This window comes from Heptranchias perlo, chromosome 16 (genome assembly GCF_035084215.1).
Source record: "Heptranchias perlo isolate sHepPer1 chromosome 16, sHepPer1.hap1, whole genome shotgun sequence".
Lineage (NCBI taxonomy): Eukaryota > Metazoa > Chordata > Chondrichthyes > Hexanchiformes > Hexanchidae > Heptranchias > Heptranchias perlo.
Window position 1 is genome coordinate 41,388,429 of NC_090340.1, and position 20,256 is coordinate 41,408,684.

At 38.9% G+C, this 20,256-nt stretch overlaps 1 long non-coding RNA gene across 1 annotated transcript in view; it reads left to right on the forward strand.

The window, feature by feature from the left end:
* The window catches only part of LOC137333335 (uncharacterized), a 221,063-nt gene extending 202,948 nt beyond the window's left edge, over nt 1–18,115 (forward strand). The window contains exon 4 of the long non-coding RNA XR_010965866.1: nt 17,987–18,115. This is a non-coding gene — a long non-coding RNA (uncharacterized lncRNA). The remainder of the gene's footprint in view (nt 1–17,986) is intronic.
* Nucleotides 18,116–20,256: the final 2,141 nt, after the last annotated feature.

Here is a 20,256-nt window from a genome sequence, read left to right on the forward strand (position 1 = left end):
GCCCAGTGTACTCAGCTGTATTATATTAAGAACATTGAATACAGTGTCCACTGTTCTACTTCTGTATCACAATTTTAAGTCACTTTTTGCATTAACATTTTAAATTGAAAATCATATGGAAATATTTATAATGGGAAACACAATCTAAACATTTAAACAACTCTTATGTAAAAGTTTTACTGTCACTATTGATAAACCAATTTAATCACTATCCTTTTTTGAAAAAAGTAATCTGCCATTTTCATTGTCTCTCCATTAAGTGTATACTTCCATTTCTTGTTTGTTCTCCATTCTTACCTCAGGCTTATCCACATAAAATTGCATCTGCCACGTGTCTGCTCATTCCAGCCTCCAGACTTTCAATTTTCTGAAAATTAGTGCAAATGTGCTGACCACTGAAGATCCATGACAACCCACATATCGCATTCCACACACATTGAAGGTTCCCTGGATTACCACCCCTTTAGTGTCTAACTTAAAAATGTACATTATGTTAGCCCTAACTCCCATTAGCACCAACTCATGCAAGAATCAAACTCCTCTTACTTCACACAAGTATAAAATTTAAAAAGAAATTCCTGTCAAATGGTACCGTGAGGCTGAACATCTTCTAATGCTTGTGTCCTACTGAGACAAAATTCCACATTCCCCAGGTGTCTCAGTCCACAAGCCTCTCAAAACCTAGAGTTGGTAATGCAGCAACGCTCCCAGTATTTGGAAATCAATGGGTAATAATGTAATATTGTTAACGCATGCTATTCTTACTGCCTCTAGAGGATGGTACTCTTACCGCATTTTAAAAATATGTCAAGACACCTGTTGTTTTTCATACTTCAGTAGTGGCAGTGTAACCTCTCAGCCTGTTGCAACAAACACAGGTGAAGGGCATAGCATTTACTCTGACTAACTGTGAGCAACACCATAGAAAATACAATAATTTCAAATATTAATAAAATTAATGATTTTAATTTCTGTTTTGTTCCAAGTAGCATTTGTTACCCTGAACAGAAGTTCTGAGTGGATATTTTTACAAAATAAAACTTGAATTCATTTTCAACAAAAATGGATAATGAGGATTTCAGGAGATGCTGTTAAACAAAAATGGAATTTCCACAATTGTGGCAATTAAAAGATTTATATATACATGGAAAATTCAGAGTATTCCTGAGGAATTTCTCAATGCTAATGACAACCTCAGGCTTTTTTAAACAGCTGGGACACATTATGACATTGTGCAAATATGACAAATTTCAGTTGCCATGAGGAAAGTAGACACAGCCAAAGTAAATGCACTAATCATTTTTCCTGGAATATCACCAGTGTTCACAGGAAATCTGGTGCCAGTTTTATTGAAGCAGAAGAATTGAATGATGACCTGTAAATTTATTTACTTAAAAGATTTACACCTTCAGGGCAGTTTGGTTGATCAAGATGCAAAGAGTTTGCTTCTCAACCTGAAAGTTGAGAGTTTAGGTCACATTTTACAGTGAAAAAATCTGTGCAACAGATTGCAAGGCAATTGAAATGAATTGAGGTTTATGTTATTTTTCACCAACAATCATTACAATGAAATTGACTTCTGATCTATTGGCTTCATTTGGGTAAATTTCATCATATAAGTTAGTGATTTACTCACAAATACAACTCGCAAAGTATTCTGAACCACGTGCTGCGTATTGTTGAGATCAAGTTGAGCTGCTGTGGGCATGAGCCGTAAACTGCCCTTGTTGGTCTAGTCATCTCGATCACGAACTGAAACTGTGCACGTACTGCACTTTAACACCCTGCCTCTGGTCAGTCCGGAACCATTAGATTATTTACTATGTCACGTGATTAATTGGGTTTTCAATGTATGCTACCTTTTGTTTTTTGTCACAAAATTCAAACTAAACTATTGGGGGCAAAATGAAGCCACTATGATGAGAATTCTCCTTTTTAATGTTGTTTTTGTTATGCATTAATGAAATATAGATGCAAACAATGCAGGAAAATATGGCACACAGTTTAAACAAAACAAAATATAGTTATTACAGTGGGATGACATGAGGGCAGGAACTCTAGCTGAGAATATAAGTCATAAAATGAGAGGGACAGTGGACTCCTTCCCATTAACAACATCAGGTTCATCATATTGCTTGAATGCTACCTACGTTTATCTGCTCCTAAAATATATCCACCACTTAGAAGCTCTAATGGGACATGATGGATGAAGTCATTCACCTCAAGTCAAAATGTTTCAACTTGATTTGACTCCAATTCACTCACCTTCTCCTCTGTTTCTTTCTCAATCCTTAGATCTCATTGGACCAGCAGTCTATCTCCTTAACCAGTTGTTCACTAAGTTCCCTGATACCCTCACTACGCCGTTATTAGCTTGCACTTACAGGGCAAAACATTTGAGCTGAAGGGTGCTGGAAAAAGTCTAACAGCTTAAGACGCTCCGCTCCTGCAAGATTTGGCCCATAGAGTTTCATGTTCTGGTTAATGACGTATCAGTTGGAGTTGAAGTTTTTTGCTGTACATTTCTAAACTTTCCCTGGATGTTGGTTTGTTCAGTATCACCAATATTAGTGTATAGCTCTCATCTTGCATGGTTCTATACTCTGTGGTCATGTGTATTATGGTATGTGAATAAAGATAAATGTCAACATATTCAGGGTTAATATTTAACAAATCTGCTATAATTGCTCATTTTGTATTCATTTTAATTCTACATTATAGTACTTTCAGTTGCACATAATTCTGTTCAATATATCAAACATTTATTTTAAAAAATGAACATTTATTTCCTCTGCAGGAACAGTGAATATATATAACATGGAGGTGTAATAGATGTTATTAATAGTTTTAAGAATGTCAGATTGCTGCTCAGCATTTAAACTCGCATAATTTTCTTCAGTAGCACAATGCTAAGAGCTGTACAGATAGGAACTATTTTCCTATTAGTCCTGACGCCGTCATAAACATCAGTGAAATTATTACATATTGTATTGCAAAATCTGAATGAAATGCACCGCATGTCTTTTGTTCCAATTATTTAATTTAAGTTTTGTAAAAGCATCAGGAAGATTGTCCATGCCCATTTTTATTTGGAGTCATTAAATTCTACAAAATAAAAGTATTTTCCCCACATTACAACAGTGACTATACATCAAAATACTTAATTGGCTGAAGTGCTTTGAGAGATAATGAGATATAGGTAACAGAGATGGCCCTAAACTTCTAGTTTTGTAACATTTCTTTTATAAATATTTGTTAAAAACATATTGAAAGTTTAAAGTGGCGGGTTAATGATATAAAAAGAGCTTACCCTCTGCTGTATCACCTTTTAACCAATCGTGTCAAAGGACATATCTGCCATTATACTTATTGTAGCGTGGCAGTCAGCCCATGACGTGGCCATTTGAAATACTCTGGTATTGAAAATTCCCATGACAAAATCCACTGTATAAGCTTGGGAGGAGTATACATGCTCCTTTGCTGTGAACACGTAACTTTATATAATATTTCTTAGGTCTGTCATGAACCCTCAAGTCTGTGTTAAACTTTTTTTCTTCCTTATTGGTTAAGTGTGTAAGATTTTCTTCTTTATAATTAGTATATTTTCCATTTAAATTTTGCATAATGTGAAGAAAGCAAAGGAGCAGAAAAAGGAAAACATAAGTGTGTTGTTTTGAAAAGAGAAGTTGTTGAGAGTAATGTGCATACATGCAAGGAGCAGGAAGATGAGGGACAGAAAACTGTTGCAGGACAGTTTCAAGATTGAGTCTTCCCTTGGATATTGTCTTGGGTACAGTGGTGCTTGTCATTCCCAGAAGCGATTTGAGCGGCTTGAGTTTAGAGATGTGCCTCTACTGCCCGATATCTAACTATACGATTGCGTAACCTAGTGGTGTAACAATAGTACCACCTTGTGATCTAAATTGGATATTCATGTCTTTCGCATCTCCGATAATTTTGAAGATGGATCAAGAAAACATTTGGTAAGCTGAGGTCAGATACGAATCGTTAAGCTGCTTTATTTCACACCAAGTGAGCAAGCAGAACAACAGTTATAATTTGTTTTCCTCAGTTCAATCAGTATAATAGTACAATATAATGACCACGCTGCACTTCTATACATTAGTGGGTCATCTTGCTTAATTTAAGCAAAATAATTTTTAACTACCACCTTGCATTTTAACCTCGAGTCTGGCAAAAGCCTGCCCTAGCAGCTTTCTGTTTTTGAAAAAAAAGATTTACTCCCGCTAAAAGTTCCTTGCCTCTGTTTTTATCTGTGTGTTCACAATCTATGGGGACAACCTATGCCAGTCAACGCCTGGTGTGTACCCAGGACTAGGGATCGCCCATCACAATGGGTGTGAGGTGTTTATCAATTACTGAAACACACAAGTGAATTGCTTATTATTTACAGTCTTGGGGGTAACAACTTCAGTGTCTAGCTCATTAGCATTTTAACTTTTTGTCTCACTGCCTCGCTTCCCCCATAACTTGTATGAATACACCTTGTGAATAAAAACCCAGTGGGAGGGGATGGCATCTCTTACTTTGCTGGGAGCACTAAGGACTGTGGGTGTGAGAGCTTAACAGTTCCATCGTACAAACACAGCATTCTTTAATTTGATTATTTACAATTAATATATTTTGATCTCAGTTACTGGAGAGTTGTGCACTTAGACACCAGTTTTTTTGTAATTTATATTGATACTACAATCAAGAGAAGGGTACCCTGCCTTGTAAACTATTGTAATGCACTTATACGCTGGTTTTGGAAAATCTGTGATTCCATTCTGACCAAGTGATAGGTGCCCTACAATCACCTATTTATGAGAAACCCGGAAGATCTCTTCCTATTGAAAGAATGTTATACTGGCTATTGTGATAGTTTGAAGAATTATCCTGAGGCGCTGGACAGGTGATATCCCATCCTAAATGATGAATGGATAATCCTTCCATCTGAGGCAGCAACCTGTGAGTGTTCATCTTTAAGGACCCAAGGCAAAATTACTCTCCAAGAGAATTTGATTATCATTTTTAAAATTCTAAATAATTAACCATAGCACATCCAAGTGCCCGAAAAGAACAGACTGCAGATGGAGAGGTGAGGGCTGTTACTTTGCTGAATAATTGAGCTTGGCTAATTATTTTAAGATATTTGCTTAGTATAAACATATAATATTTTCAAGGCCTCAATTTGTTACTTTGAGTAAAAATAGTATTGTTACATTGAATTGGTGTAGAAACAATGCCATTTAAAAAAAAGTTAGTTTATTGCAACTGGAAACAATTTGTTAGGTCAGCTCAATTCTGTTTCAGGTTTGCTGGGCCTTAGGCATTATGAATCTGATATTTTCTCACAATTGTTAAGTCTGTAATAAATAGTAATCAATTCCTGTGAGACACCATCATCCCTAGAGGTTGGCAAGCTAGAGATTGTCTAGATTCGTAAGTATTATCTTAACTCAGTTCTTCTGTTTGCTATCAGTAGCAGAATTGTAAATGCAAGGGTGAAGAACACACTTTTAATTGTGCTACAACTAGCAAACAGAGCTGATCTTCCCTTTTCTCTTCCCCCCACTCTTGGTGCTCTTTGAAGTCCAAAGATAATGCTAGGATTTCTTCATATCTGTAAAGAAGCCTTTGTACTTTTTTGAAATGAATAATTTTAAAGTGATTACAGGATACTGACTTTTCACTGATTTGTTTTACTGAAATGGTGAGTTTATGATAAACACCAATATAAATTTCAGAAGTGATTAAAATAAGGTTATGAATCTATTACTTGCCCATAATTATTAAGTCTGTAATAAACAGTAATCAATTCCAGTATGATACCATCATCCATAGAGGTTGGAAAGGTAGAGGTTTTCCAGATTTTTGAATGTCAGCTTGACTCAGTTGTTAGTGCACTCACCTCTTTGACAGAAGGTTGTAGTGTTCAAGTCCCACTTTAGAACTTGGGCACATAATCTGGTGCTGCATTATTGGAGAGATGAAGCATTAAGCTGAGGCCCAGTTTGCCTGTTCCAGTGGATTTCAAAGAAGTGCAAGGAGTTCTCCGAGTACTGTGGCAAATATTTTTACCTCAACCAACTTCATTAAAAATAAATTAACTGATCATTCATCTCACTGCTGTTTGTGGGACCTTGTGTGCAAAATGGCTGCTACATGTTATAAGCTGGATAGCCAGGTGGTGAAGGAAAGAATACTAGTTGCTTCCAAGCCTTTATTCACAGAGCTCCACATTCCTCGTACATGAAACACAAAAAGTCAACATACAGGTGCAGCAGGTAATCCGGAAGGCAAACGGAATATTGGCCTTTATTTCTAGGGGGATGGAGTATAAAAGCAGGGAAGTCATGCTACAACTGTACAGGGTGCTGGTGAGACCACACCTGGAGTACTGCATACAGTTCTGGTGCCCTTATTTAAGGAAGGACATATTTGTATTGGAGGCAGTTCAGAGATGGTTCACGAGGTTGATTCCGGGTATGGAAGGGTTGTCTTATGCGGAAAGATTAAACAGGTTGGATATACACTCATTGGCGTTTCAAAGAATGAGAGGAGATCTTATTGAAACGTACAAGATTCTAAGGGGACTCGATAGGGTAGATGCTGAGAGGATGTTACCCCTCATGGGGGAATCTAAAACTAGGGGGCATAGTCTCAGAATAAGGGGTTGCCCGTTTAAGACGGAAATGAGGAGGAATTTCTTCTCCCAGAGGGTCGTGAATCTTTGGAATTCTTTACCCCAAAAAGCTGTGGAGGCTGAGTCATTGAATACATTCAAGGCTGAGTTCGACAAATTTTTGATCAGCAAGGGAGTCAAAGGATATGGGGAAAGGGCGGGAAAGTGGTGTTGAGGTAAAAATCACATCAGCCATGATCTTATTAAATGGTGGAGCAGGCTCAAGGGGCCGAATGGCCGACTCCTGCTCCTATCTCTTATTATGGTCTTATTACACACTCCACACCTGAGATAAGCTCTGATATATGGATACAAGAGCACCCCAATTGATAGACACCACCTGAATACAATTAAGACTAACTGATATAAATCACATGGATCAATTAACACTACATTTGTACTTCAAAGTAATTTATTGTATGTGAAGCATTTTGGGATGTCAGAGAGATGTGATTAGGCACTGCATAAATGCCAGTTCATTCTTTAGTTTAAGCTAAACCAGGGTCTAGATTGGATCTCTTAAGCAGAGCTGAGTTATTATTTTTAGGAACAAACTATCAATTTTTTTTACATGTAAGAAATAAGACACTTTTTTTATAAACACCTAATTTGAATGCAAAGCATCATTAAGGTAATGGGAACTGTGTGATAGGTTTTGAGTTGTTACGATCTGTCCGTTTAAACAAATAAATATTTGGACATTAGTTTAAACTTAAAATTCTCAGATCTTTTTCTAAATGTAATATGAAAATGCGAGCCACGGGCAATGGCTCCTAGCTGAAAAAACTTGGTTGCCAGAATTGACACAACTTTCAGTGACATGCTTATGGTTTTGATGGCCAACAAATGTACTGTTTACTGTACAAAAAAGTCAAAATCTCCAACATATGTCTTGTTAATTTAACACTTATTTGTGAATTTTAGGACCTTCACATGTAATACATTGCACAGGAGCAATCTTAAGAGCCAAGATTTCTTTTTTAAAAAAACATTGGCGTTGAGCCATTTTATGAGTGATGCAGGTTATGAGTCAAGGAGCTGGCAGCATCTGGAGGAGAACTCTCAGGTGCCAAAAACTTTTTAAAAAATAGCTCCCTGATGGATCAGCGAGTTTATCCAGTGCATAGCTGAGCCATACAAACTAAGAGGGGCTCAAGTCTGATCCATAGTCTTTGCTGAGTTAGCTGACCTTGGACAGGGTGAAAAAATTTAGGGAGGAAAAAAAAGAATAAGTCACGAGGAAAGAAAGAAGAAAGACTTGCATTTATACAACGCCTTTCATGACATCAGGATGTTCCAAAGTGCTTTACAGCTGTTGAAGTGCAGTCACTGTTGTAATGTAGCAAACATGGCAGCCAATTTGCACACAGCAACGTCCTACAAATAGTAATGAGATAATGACCAGATAAAATGTTATAATGATGTTGGCTGAGGGATAAATATTGTCCAGGACACTGAGGAGAACACTCCTGGGGTTTTGAGAGGGTCACGTGATTGGGAAGGGGAGGACCCCGGGGCAGGAGAGGCTTACATTTTCCTTGTGGGGTGCAGAGAAGCACTCCTGCTCCTCTTGGCCCCACAAGGAAAGTAAATAAAAGTTAAACTTATTGCTTTGGTCCTCTTCTAGCCCTGACTTCTCTTCACTCTAGTTTTACCTTGTGAGAAAGCCACACCGGCTTCCCGCTCAGGTTACTGGTTAAAATGGCGTTTGGCCCCGATGACGTCAGGGAGCCTGATATGCCTATTTAAAGAAGGACTCCGCCGATCTTACGTGGTATCCTCACCTCCTGCTCAGAAGAGCAGGTTAAAATTCCAGACTAGGAACAGAATGGGACGTTGGTCTCCCAGCCGATTTTAATTGCCCACCTGCCTGGTTTCTGCCTCCAGTTTCAACAATCTCCAGTACAGTTACTACCCAAAATGCTCCAAAAGACTCAAGTTAGTAGGCTATCTATTGCCCGTTCGGAGCTAAATTCCTTCTCCGAGTTTACTATTACTATCGGTTACCTGTTCAATGCTGCTGCAGATGTGGAGACTTGTGATGGTAGCTTTTTAGAGTTAGAATCCTTGTTCCTGTATCTGATTTTAAGAAGGCTCCATGTGGGAGATAAATTGTCCCTTCAGAAAATTGGATGTAAAGTCTTTTGAAGACCTAGAAATGTGTTTATGATTGACAGCACAACAGGCCGTTCACAGAATCTACCACAACTTTCTGTTTGTAGCCACCCCTCAGTTTAACAAAATGTAGCAACTTAAAGCTGCAATATCAGAGTGGTTGTCCACCAGAGTGATGATGGTGCATTTCAGGAGTCGTAGTCTGCTACCAGGTTGAGCCCCCATATTAGCAAGTTCGAAGCATTGGAGAATTCAAGTTCCAGCTCCCGGAGAAGGTACTGGAGGGAAACATTGCAAAGTTGAAAACATTGTAGAATTTAAAAGACAATTCTAACGGTAGATTTAATGCTTCTGTTAATTTATTTTTAATATATTTATTATATTCAGAATTTTCTTCAATACTGTTTCCTCAGGTAACCATTTTAAGTGATTTTATTGGTTCTCCTTGTCTTCCAGGCTGGTTGTTCTTTATAACTTTTTATTGCTGTTTGCTTATTCTTCATTGGCCATTTTTCTACCTGGTCTGTAATATTTGACATGATGTGGAGATGCCGGTGATGGACTGGGGTGGACAAATCTTACAACACCAGGTTATAGTCCAACAGTTTTATTTGAAAATCACAAGCTTTCGGAGATTATCTCCTTCGTCAGGCATCCTTTCCTGCAACGTATGCCCGGAGCATGGCACATTGGCGAGACCATGCAGACACTGCGACAACGGATGAACGGACACCGCGCAACAATCGCCAGACAGGAGGGTTCCCTCCCAGTCGGCGAACACTTTAGCAGTCAAGGACATTCAGCCACCGATCTTCGGGTAAGCATTCTCCAAGGCAGCCTTCGAGATACATGACAACGCAAAATCGTCGAGCAGAAATTGATAGCCAAGTTCCGCACCCATGAGGACGGCCTCAACCGGGATCTTGGGTTCATGTCACGCTACACGTAACCCCACCAGCGGGGGAAAAAAAAGTTATCTGTTTTTAATACAACTGGACATTCTCTCTCTCGCTCTCTCTGCCTTTCGGGTCTCTCTCTCCTTGTCTGTGTAATTTGACCCTTGTGTATTCAGTATGCTGGGACATACTGTTTTCCGTGGCTAACCTGACTGAACACCAACGACGCCTTTGATTCCCAGCCTAATATAAGATATGCGATTTGAGAACCTCTCATTCACTCACTCACCTGACGAAGGAGATAATCTCCGAAAGCTTGCGACTTTCAAATAAAACTGTTGGACTATAACCTGGTGTTGTAAGATTCCTTACATTTGTAATATTTGAGGCAGTTAACATCATTCATTTGATGATTTTTGTTGTGACTTTTTACTTTTTTATGCATGATATTTGAAGCAATCAAGTGTAGCATACACTTTGCATGTGGGGCACTTTGAAATGTGATGGATATGTGGTAGATGCAAGATTTTTAACTATATAGATTGCGTTCTATTTGAGATGTCATCACACAGTCTATATCTTGTCCAGAACACATTTCTGTATATAAGGAATGCAATGCTTTTATTTTGTTTGGTGAATTGTATTTTGAAAGGCAATATCTCCCTGAATATGTGGTGAGAAATGAATTAGTTTTGAAAGTACCAGGATTTAAAGTTAATTACAGTTTATTATTGATTAATACTATTGGCACTGTTTTAAAAAAAAATTGGACTTGCAAGACTTTTAGTAGGAATTGAATAAAAATAACACTATTACGTTATTAATATCTGTCTAGCTATGTATCACAAAGGAAGCGAGAAGATTAAGGGAATGACAAAAAAAAGTAACAACAAAAAGGCGAGGGTTAGAACAGAAGCAAGGGGCAGACCTAAAAAGAGGCTAAAAAAGTGCAAAAGCTAGGGGATGGTCAAAAAATGTGGGTGGAACAGACTCAGCACTGACTTGGTAGAAGGGAGGAAAAAATAGTGAATGTTAGCAAAGGAAAAAGGTCTCTGGAAAGGGAAACCCACATATACTTGGAAAACACTGCACAAAGGCAGGAAGTTTTGCATTATACTATGCAGTTTAAGCACTACTTTCGATGATTTGAGTCTATTGCACATCACAAACTTTTGTCTTTTTATCCATTTCTGTTTTATATGAAATTAATTTGCATTAATTGACAATTTTATCTCGTTAGTAACATTGTCTTAAGTTAAATGTTTAGTCTGCTAGTACTGCTTGCTACCCTCATACATGTGAAAAGAAAGATGAGAAAAGATCATCAGACCCATCCATTAGAAGGTCCGATGTTGGGCATCACCTTCCCACTTTGCTAGTAATGCTAATTTCTGTGAGAGGGGAAAAGAAAGCCTATTGCTAACTTCAGGAAATACTCTGGGAACTTCCTCCCCAATCCCGAAGGCAATCAAGCAACCTCCAGAAGACCATAGTTACCCTTGATGCATCACTAGACATACTTAACCATCTTCCATCTTCTCCTACCCCCTCCCCCCCCCCAAATATATCTGAATGTCCTTTGGAAAAGTGGACCAATGAAGTGGATTATCTCTCAGACCATTTAATAACCCTATATGCATTGTCTCTTGAATTTTTAACATTCTCAGCTTTCACTGCCTCATGGGTAGGCTATTCACTACGCTGTATGAAAAAAAAGTTATATTTTAACTGTACATTCACTTTTTCTAAGCTTGAATCATTTTTTATTAATGACCTGCACTTGGGTACAGAGGGTATAATTTCAATGTTTGCAGATGATGTAAAACTCGGAAACGTAGTAAACAATGTGGAGGATAGTAACAGACTTCAGGAGGACATAGACTGGTGAAATGGGCAGACATGTGGCAGAGGAAACTTAATGCAGAGAAGTGTGAAGTGATGCATTTTGGTAGGAAGAATGAGGAGAGGCAATATAATTTTAAAGGAGGTGCAGGAACAGAGAGACCAGGGGGTGCACATACACAAATCTTTGAAGGTAGTAGGACAAGTTGAGAAGACTGTTAAAAAAAGCATATGGGATCCTGGACTTTATTAATAGAGGCATCGAGTACAAAAGCAAGGAAGTTATGCTAAATCTTTATAAAACACTGGTTAGGCCTCAGCTGGAGTATTGTGTTCAATTCTGGACACCACACTTTAGTGGGGATGCAAAGCCTTAGAGAGGGTGCAGAAGAGATTTATTAGAATGGTACCAGGGATGAGGGACTTCAGTTATGTGGAAAGACTGGAGAAGTTGGGATTGTTCTCCTTAGAGCAGAGAAGGTTAAGGAGCGATTTGATAGAAGTGTTCAAAATCATGAATAGTTTTGACAGAGTAAATAAGGAGAAACTGTTTCTAGTGGCAGAAGGGTCAGCAACCAGAGGACACAGATTGAAGGTGATCTTGTAATGATCTGGAATGCACTGCCTGAAGGGGTGGTGGAAGCAGATTCAACAATAACTTTCAAAAGGGAATTGGACAAATACATGAAAGGAAAAAAATTACAGGGCTATGGGGAAAGAGCAAGGGAATGGGACTAATTGGACAGCTCTTTCAAAGAGCTGGCACAGGCACGATGGGCCGAATGGCCTCCTCCTGTGCTGTACCTACTATGATACTATGAATCCATGTACTCTTGTCCAAGAGCTTAGACTAATATTGCGCATCAATACTGTACCCAGAGCTGGCACTGTGAAATAAGAACTTGTTCATATAGAAGCTGATGATTAACAGCAACATGCTTCCCAGAGTCATAATGTAATGTGCATTAAGTACACAAAACATGTTTGCTTCAGCCACACCACATCTTTTTATTGCTCCTTGACTTAAATGAACAAGATAGGCAGCTTTCCCCAGATTAAGCTTGCGCATGATCTGGTGAGTGTTGACATTAATATCTCAGGAACAGAGAATAAAGAAAGAAGAGCTTGGGATTTATCAAAAATATTACCATCATCTTCATCGACCAAATTTGATCAGAATTTATATAACTCACTCCTGTTGTACTCTGGTTGGTGGCTCCATTTGTATGCTGGAAGTTATTCTGATCAAAATTCTATGCTTAATTATAAAATCCGCCCATAATTACTTCGCGCACATCAGACTGGATTGTTGAGGTCATTTTTGTTTCTGAAGTCAATATGTTGTTCTAAATAAGCAATTGTTGCAGCAGCAGTAAGAAGTTATTAGACAGACCCTTCTCTTGTTCTCTTCTGTTTGGCTAGAAGTCTTGAATTGATCTTAGGACATCTGCCCACTTTTCCTAAAGGTGATTACTCATGCCGGGATCCAGTTCTATTGACTCTAATAGCTTTCTAGTAGGTCATCCAAATGATCCCTATTTTTCATGCAAAAAAACAAACTGAGTGTTGGAAAAGGCTTTTTAACTGTGAGTGGTATTATAAACTAGGTCTGATCCCGTCTTTTTCAATATCCCGACAAAGGCTTTTTCCATCAAGGTTTATCAGATAGTGATCACCAGTGGGAACCCCGGTGTTTTTTTCTTTTCTCACCCTCCCTATCCCAGGGATACCAATACTAATTATAGTGTTGTCTCCGCTCCATTCAGCACAGGGCAACAACTAACCTTGGGGTCTTTCTGGTTGCTGTGGCTCAGTGTTAAGCAATTAAGTGTCTATATGCAATGATTGTAAACAATTTTACAACACCAAGTTATAGTCCAGCAATTTTATTTTAAATTCACAAGCTTTCGGAGGCTTCCTCCTTCCTCAGGTGAACGTTGTTGGAAATGAAATCCTCGAAATGAAATCGCATTTATAAATCACAGAACAATGCTTGGTGATTACAGACAGTTTTTTCAACTGCCCGTTGCCAAGGCAATCAGTGTGCAGACAGACAGGTGTTACCTACAAGGTCTCCGAATATACAAATCACCAAAAAAAACCCAAAAAAAAACAGAGATAGAGAGGTAAAAACATAGAAAAGACAGCAACTGACCCGTTATATTAAAAACAGATAACATTTGTTCGCTGGTGGGGTAACGTGTAGCGTGACATGAACCCAAGATCCCGGTTGAGGCCGTCCTCATGGGTGCGGAACTTGGCTATCAATTTCTGCTCGACGATTTTGCGTTGTCGTGTGTCTCGAAGGCCGCCTTGGAGTACGCTTACCCGAAGACACCACACAACCCTGCCACGGTAACCTCTGCAAGACGTGCCAGATCATCGACACAGATACCACCATCACACGAGAGGACACCACCCACCAGGTGCATGGTTCATACTCCTGTCACTCGGCCAACGTTGTCTACCTCATACGTTGCAGGAAAGGATGCCCCAGAGCATGGTACATTGGCGAGACTATGCAGACGCTGCGACAACGGATGAACGGACACCGCGCAACAATCACCAAACAGGAGGGTTCCCTCCCAGTCGGGGAACACTTCAGCAGTCAAGGACATTCAGCCACCGACCTTCGGGTAAGCGTACTCCAAGGCGGCCTTTGAGACACACGACAACGCAAAATCGTCGAGCAGAAATTGATAGCCAAGTTCCGCACCCATGAGGACGGCCTCAACCGGGATCTTGGGTTCATGTCACGCTACACGTTACCCCACCAGCGAACAAATGTTATCTGTTTTTAATATAACGGGTCAGTTGCTGTCTTTTCTATGTTTCTACCTCTCTATCTTTTTTTTTGTTTTTTTTTGGTGATTTGTATATTCGGAGACCTTGTAGGTAACACCTGTCTGCCTGCACACTGATTGCCTTGGCAACAGGCAGTTGAAAAAACTGTCTGTAATCACCAAGCATTGTTCTGTGATTTATAAATGCGATTTCATTTCGAGGATTTCATTTCCAACAACGTTCACCTGAGGAAGGAGGAAGCCTCCGAAAGCTTGTGAATTTAAAATAAAATTGCTGGACTATAACTTGGTGTTGTAAAATTGTTTACAATTGTCAACCCCAGTCCATCACCGGCATCTCCACATTATATGCAATGAGCCATTGGTATAACTTATTTTAGAAGCAGTTTTCAAAATAAATTGAAACACAGATTGAGGTGCTATTTTCTACACTGAGTTTCATGAGAAGTGGACAATTGTATATTTGGAATATTACTTTTGTTACCATGAAATTCTCTAGATTCAAACAAATGGGTGGGGCATGTACAGAATCAGTAAGGCATAAGCTTATCATGTGTAATACCTGTTAAATGCAACGGATGCTAATGAATGGATTGAATTGAACAGCATGGTTAGGTTGATAGAAAAAGAAAGACTTGTACATTTAAAGAATCATAGAACTGACAGCACAGAAGGAGGCTAATCTGCCCATTATGCCTGTGCCAGTACTAGCTCTTCATCTGGACTTCGACTCTAACACCATTTCTCTTACCTTTCTTATCTCCTTTTATATTCTTTTTTAAACACTCATTTAAATGATGTTCTGGGATCTGCCTCTATCGCTACTTGTGGTAAAGCATTCCATGTTCTAATAATCCTCTCTGTGAAAAATGATCTTCCAACTTTATTCATCTAGTGATAATCCTGAGCTTCTGTCCCCTTGTTGGGCCATAATTTGCTGTCAAAATAATGGGGAGGCTAATGGTGCTCGCTGTTAGGCAAGAACAGATGTGCAGTTAAATCTGGAAATTCAAAAATTGCCGTCCAGGTTGCGCCGCTCTGCCGTTAGCTTCGCGAAAACGGCATCTCATTGTCTGAATCACCATTGAAGTGCATTGAATGGCATGAAGTTCCAATATTTGAGCCACAGAAAGTTAAGTCTTGTCCATTTCAGTGTAAGTACCCTTTTAACGATGTGATCAGTGTTAATTACTGCCAGTCAACCTATCTGGCACTGAAAATTAACTAATACAGTCCTTCAGGTTTTAATTGTTGTTGGAGATTTTAAAAATGTAAAATTTTATATTAATTTTTCTTCACTTTTCCTTTCTGTCCCTTTTTTTCTCTCAATCCAATCTTTCTTTCCCTCCCTTTATTTCTCTTTCTGCACCTGATTTGACATTGAATTCACCCATTCTAACCTACACTTCCTTCTCAGTCCTTGCACTGTTAATTTTACAATCCTTCACTCTCTTCTCCACCCCTCCTCCCCACCCCCATTTTGAATGTTTCCCCATTTCCCAATTCATCCTCTTTATTGCTACCTTTGTACCATTCGGGTTCAGGTAAAACCTGTCTCATCTGTAAAGCTTCTGCTGTGCAATAACTTGTCTCATGCCCTAAAAATTTGACATCCTCCCTTTGACACCAACTTTCAAGCTGCGCATTGATATGACATTTTTATAGCACTTGATCACATGTGTTAGGAGCATCCCAAACCACTTCACATAATATGATTATTTGAAAAGTTTTACATGGCCATTTTACCATAAGTGTATATGACATTTTATACACTATCTGGCATACATTCATGGGCAAAACGGTTTTAAGTCATGTTGATTTGGTTTTGTGGAGTTTCCTACCTGCCAAAATGTCTCCTGGCAAGATGGTTGTTTGAAATGATCACATATGTAATCTAGTGCTCAGCTGTAGATGCTCCATATGACTGACTGGCTAGGTTCTTAGCAAGGGTCGGGGCATTCATTGGGCATGTTGCTACCCTTAATAAGTACTTACTGCTGGCTTTGTTGTTAGGCAGTTTAACAAAATTTCTATTTGGCTTGAACTTTTTCTTGAATGTTAGCCTTGCAGTCTGGGGTATGAGAGCTTAGATGGATGTCTTTGTAGAAATAGAAGGTATACCCATTTGGATTTGACATGCGAACTTAGGTCATTTATTTGCAAAGACATCCAAATGTATGCGATGGAAATGTAACAACTTAAAATTTTTTATTTTAATCACAATGCTAAGTACGAAGTTTGATGTCCTTTTGATTTAGCATCCCACATAATTCTGCCTTGATTTGCTTTATTTCTTAACGTGGTTCAATATCTTCTAATCTCTTTTTAAAATATGCGTCACAGAGCTGATACGACCAGAAATGTTAGCTTGAGCCCAAAAATGATCTCTCTTGCGTTACTTGCTTTTGCCTAACTTTTCATTTTGTTTGTAGTTTCCCCCCCATTTTACAAGCCCACTATTCTCCTCCAGACCAGAGAATGCGACAGAGTAGGTAGTTGACTTTTCCATGCCTCTACTCAACAATGATCTGTGATTATCCAATAAGAAGTGTAGTTGAAGTAGGGTATCTTGTCTTTTCTTTCATATGGAATATCATGTGTGTAGTTGCAGAGAAGTAACAAAATTCTTAAAACGGAGGTGATTGAGGTGGAGCAACCGAGAACCTGGAACTTAAATTTATCAAATTGTTTGAGGCTCAATCTCTCCTATAATTTGAATTGCCATGCTGTCTGTTATCTTTTGCCTGAGCTCAAGCCATATCCAAATTGTTGATGTGATGAAAATCAAAATAAGTATCGTATTCATTTTTCATTTAATCTATAGCTGTCTTAAAAATTGCAAGATGTTGAGTAATGTTTTATATTGTATGGGCTTATCGTGCATACAGTATAAATAAGTTTACAATTTGTTAAAAGCAAATATTCTCAGATAAAGTAGTGGTCTGTCCTTGTATGATGTGCTACCTTGAAAATAGAATCTGTCTTGAAAGTATAAACATAATTTCCTCTGTTTCAAAATGGCAGCCTTGGAAAAGATCAAAGAATGATTCAAATAATTGACATGGGCACATTTTAATCAGTGGATTTGGAGTTTCGTCTTTAAGTACAGTATAACACTAGTATCTCTGCCTTCAAGGGAGTAGGAAATAAAGGGAGAAAATCTCATGGAAAAATAAAGGAAAATATATTAATTGTAAAATCACTATTAAGAACAACATAGTTTTAAGGCATCTTGCTTTTGTAGTTTGGAAAAGGAGCTATACGAATTAAGGAGCCTTGATAAATTGTTTCTTTTACCCACATCAGGTCAGGCATTTTGGACCATTAAACGTTTCTTGCTCAGTGGGACCCAGATTTATTTTTGACGCATTTTAGAATCAAGAATAGAGATGACGGCAATATAGTGTGTCAGAGTTACTGGCCTGCAGTTTAGGTTAAGGCTTCTTTGCTGTGGTGACTGTGTTACTGCTATGTGCAATAACTGATCTTAGATGAGGGGGAAAATGTTCTCTATAGCATTATCGCTTCATAACTAAAATATCAAGGTAAAAAGACACACTTTCTTTGTTTTACTTTTCTCTTCTGATATTTATTTCTTGTGTTCATTTTGTTACTTACTGGGACTTTGTTCAACATTTTAGATTTTGAAGAATTGAGAGTTCTATGTATCACCTGTATCTTGAGAAATAAGAAATCCAAATCACACCAATCAAACCAAGGATCTATCGTTTAGCTCAAGCTTGATCAATGTGGAACTGTGGATCCTGATACTGGCAACACAGGCCAACTACTACAGGTGAGTGAATGGATTTGTACATGCCATGTGCTTTGCTAAACACCTTTCCAATGTGAATTTTAACTTTCAGCAACATTACTGTATTACAGATTAGTGCCTGGGGCTATTGAGTATAATGAAAGAAATGCATGTTAGTAACACTTGCATTTGCATAATACCTTATCACATTATAATATCCAACATGCTTCACAGAATTAATTACTTTTGGAGTGCAATGACTCTTGTTATGTAGGCAAGCTCAACTCCCATTCTGCATCATAAACATCTCACAAATTAGATCAATACCAGTTAATATATGCTTTAATACCATTAGCTGAGGGAGGAATATTGGCCAAAAACTGGAGACCCCCTTGGCTCCTCTAAGTAATTCTACGGTATATTTAATGTCTACTTGAGCAGTGTTGTGGGACCTCAGCTTAATGTCTCATTCAAAAGATGGCACTATTAGAATTTTCAGGCTGCAACCACATATTACTCTCGTGATCAGTGCCAAGGACCACTCCTATAAGGAAACCATTGCTCCCTATGAGCTTAGGTATGACCTTGTACGCACAATAACTAGCAACATAGCATTGCCCAAGGTTGAACAGAACACTCTTGCTACTGTGTTTTGCTTACTGGAAATATTACCAGGCCTCTCATGTTCTTCTAGCCTTTGGATAGTGGAGCAATAATCACTCCATCAAATCATGTGGCATAGGCTTTTATCTAAGAATTAGATTTATTTAACAGTAAATAATTAAGCATCAGCAAAAGATCAACACCACAGAGTCCATTAGATTACATTTAAACGACTACTCCAGATGCGACATTTAATTAATTCACCTAATAACACTGAATTTGGATTGTAGTATGTAATATGAATTTATATGTCACGTTGAATCCCTCATGAAGCCTTTGCGGAGTCATCTCTGCTTGGGCTACAGTACCATAGAACAGGAAGAACTGCTGAACTGGCAGAAAGTTGCTGAATAAGAACATAAGAACATAAGAAATAGGAGCAGGAGGAGGCCAATCGGTCCCTCGAGCCTGCTCCGCCATTCAATAAGATCATGGCTGATCTGATCCTAACCTCAAATCTAAATTAATGTCCAATTTCCTGCCCGCTCCCCGTAACCCCTAATTCCCTTTACTTCTAGGAAACTGTCTATTTCTGTTTTAAATTTATTTAATGATGTAGCTTCCACAGCTTCCTGGGGCAGCAAATTCCACAGACCCACCACCCTCTGAGTGAAGAAGTTTCTCCTCATCTCAGTTTTGAAAGAGCAGCCCCTTATTCTAAGATTATGCCCCCTAGTTCTAGTTTCACCCATCCTTGGGAACATCCTTACCGCATCCACCCGATCAAGCCCCTTCACAATCTTATATGTTTCAATAAGATCGCCTCTCATTCTTCTGAACTCCAATGAGTAGAGTCCCAATCTACTCAACCTCTCCTCATATGTCCACCCCCTCATCCCCGGGATTAACCGAGTGAACCTTCTTTGTACTGCCTCGAGAGAAAGTATGTCTTTTCTTAAGTATGGAGACCAAAACTGTATGCAGTATTCCAGGTGCGGTCTCACCAATACCTTATATAACTGCAGCAATACCTCCCTGTTTTTATATTCTATCCCCCGAGCAATAAAAGCCAACATTCCGTTGGCCTTCTTGATCACCTGCTGCACCTGCAAACTAACTTTTTGATTTTCTTGCACTAGGACCCCCAGATCCCTTTGTACTGCAGTACTTTCCAGTTTCTCGCCATTAAGATAATAACTTGCTCTCCGATTTTTCCTGCCAAAGTGCATAACCTCACATTTTCCAATATTGTATTGCATCTGCCAAATCTCCGCCCACTCACCCAGCCTGTCTATATCCCCTTGTAGGTTTTTTATGTCCTCCTCACTCTCTACTTTCCCTCCCATCTTTGTATCATCTGCAAACTTTGATATGTTACACTCGGTCCCCTCCTCCAAATCGTTAATATAGATTGTAAAGAGTTGGGGACCCAGCACCGACCCCTGCAGAACACCACTGGCTACTGGTTGCCAGTCCGAGAATGAACCATTTATCCCAACTCTCTGCTTCCTGTTAGATAACCAATCCTCCACCCATGCCAGAATATTACCCCCA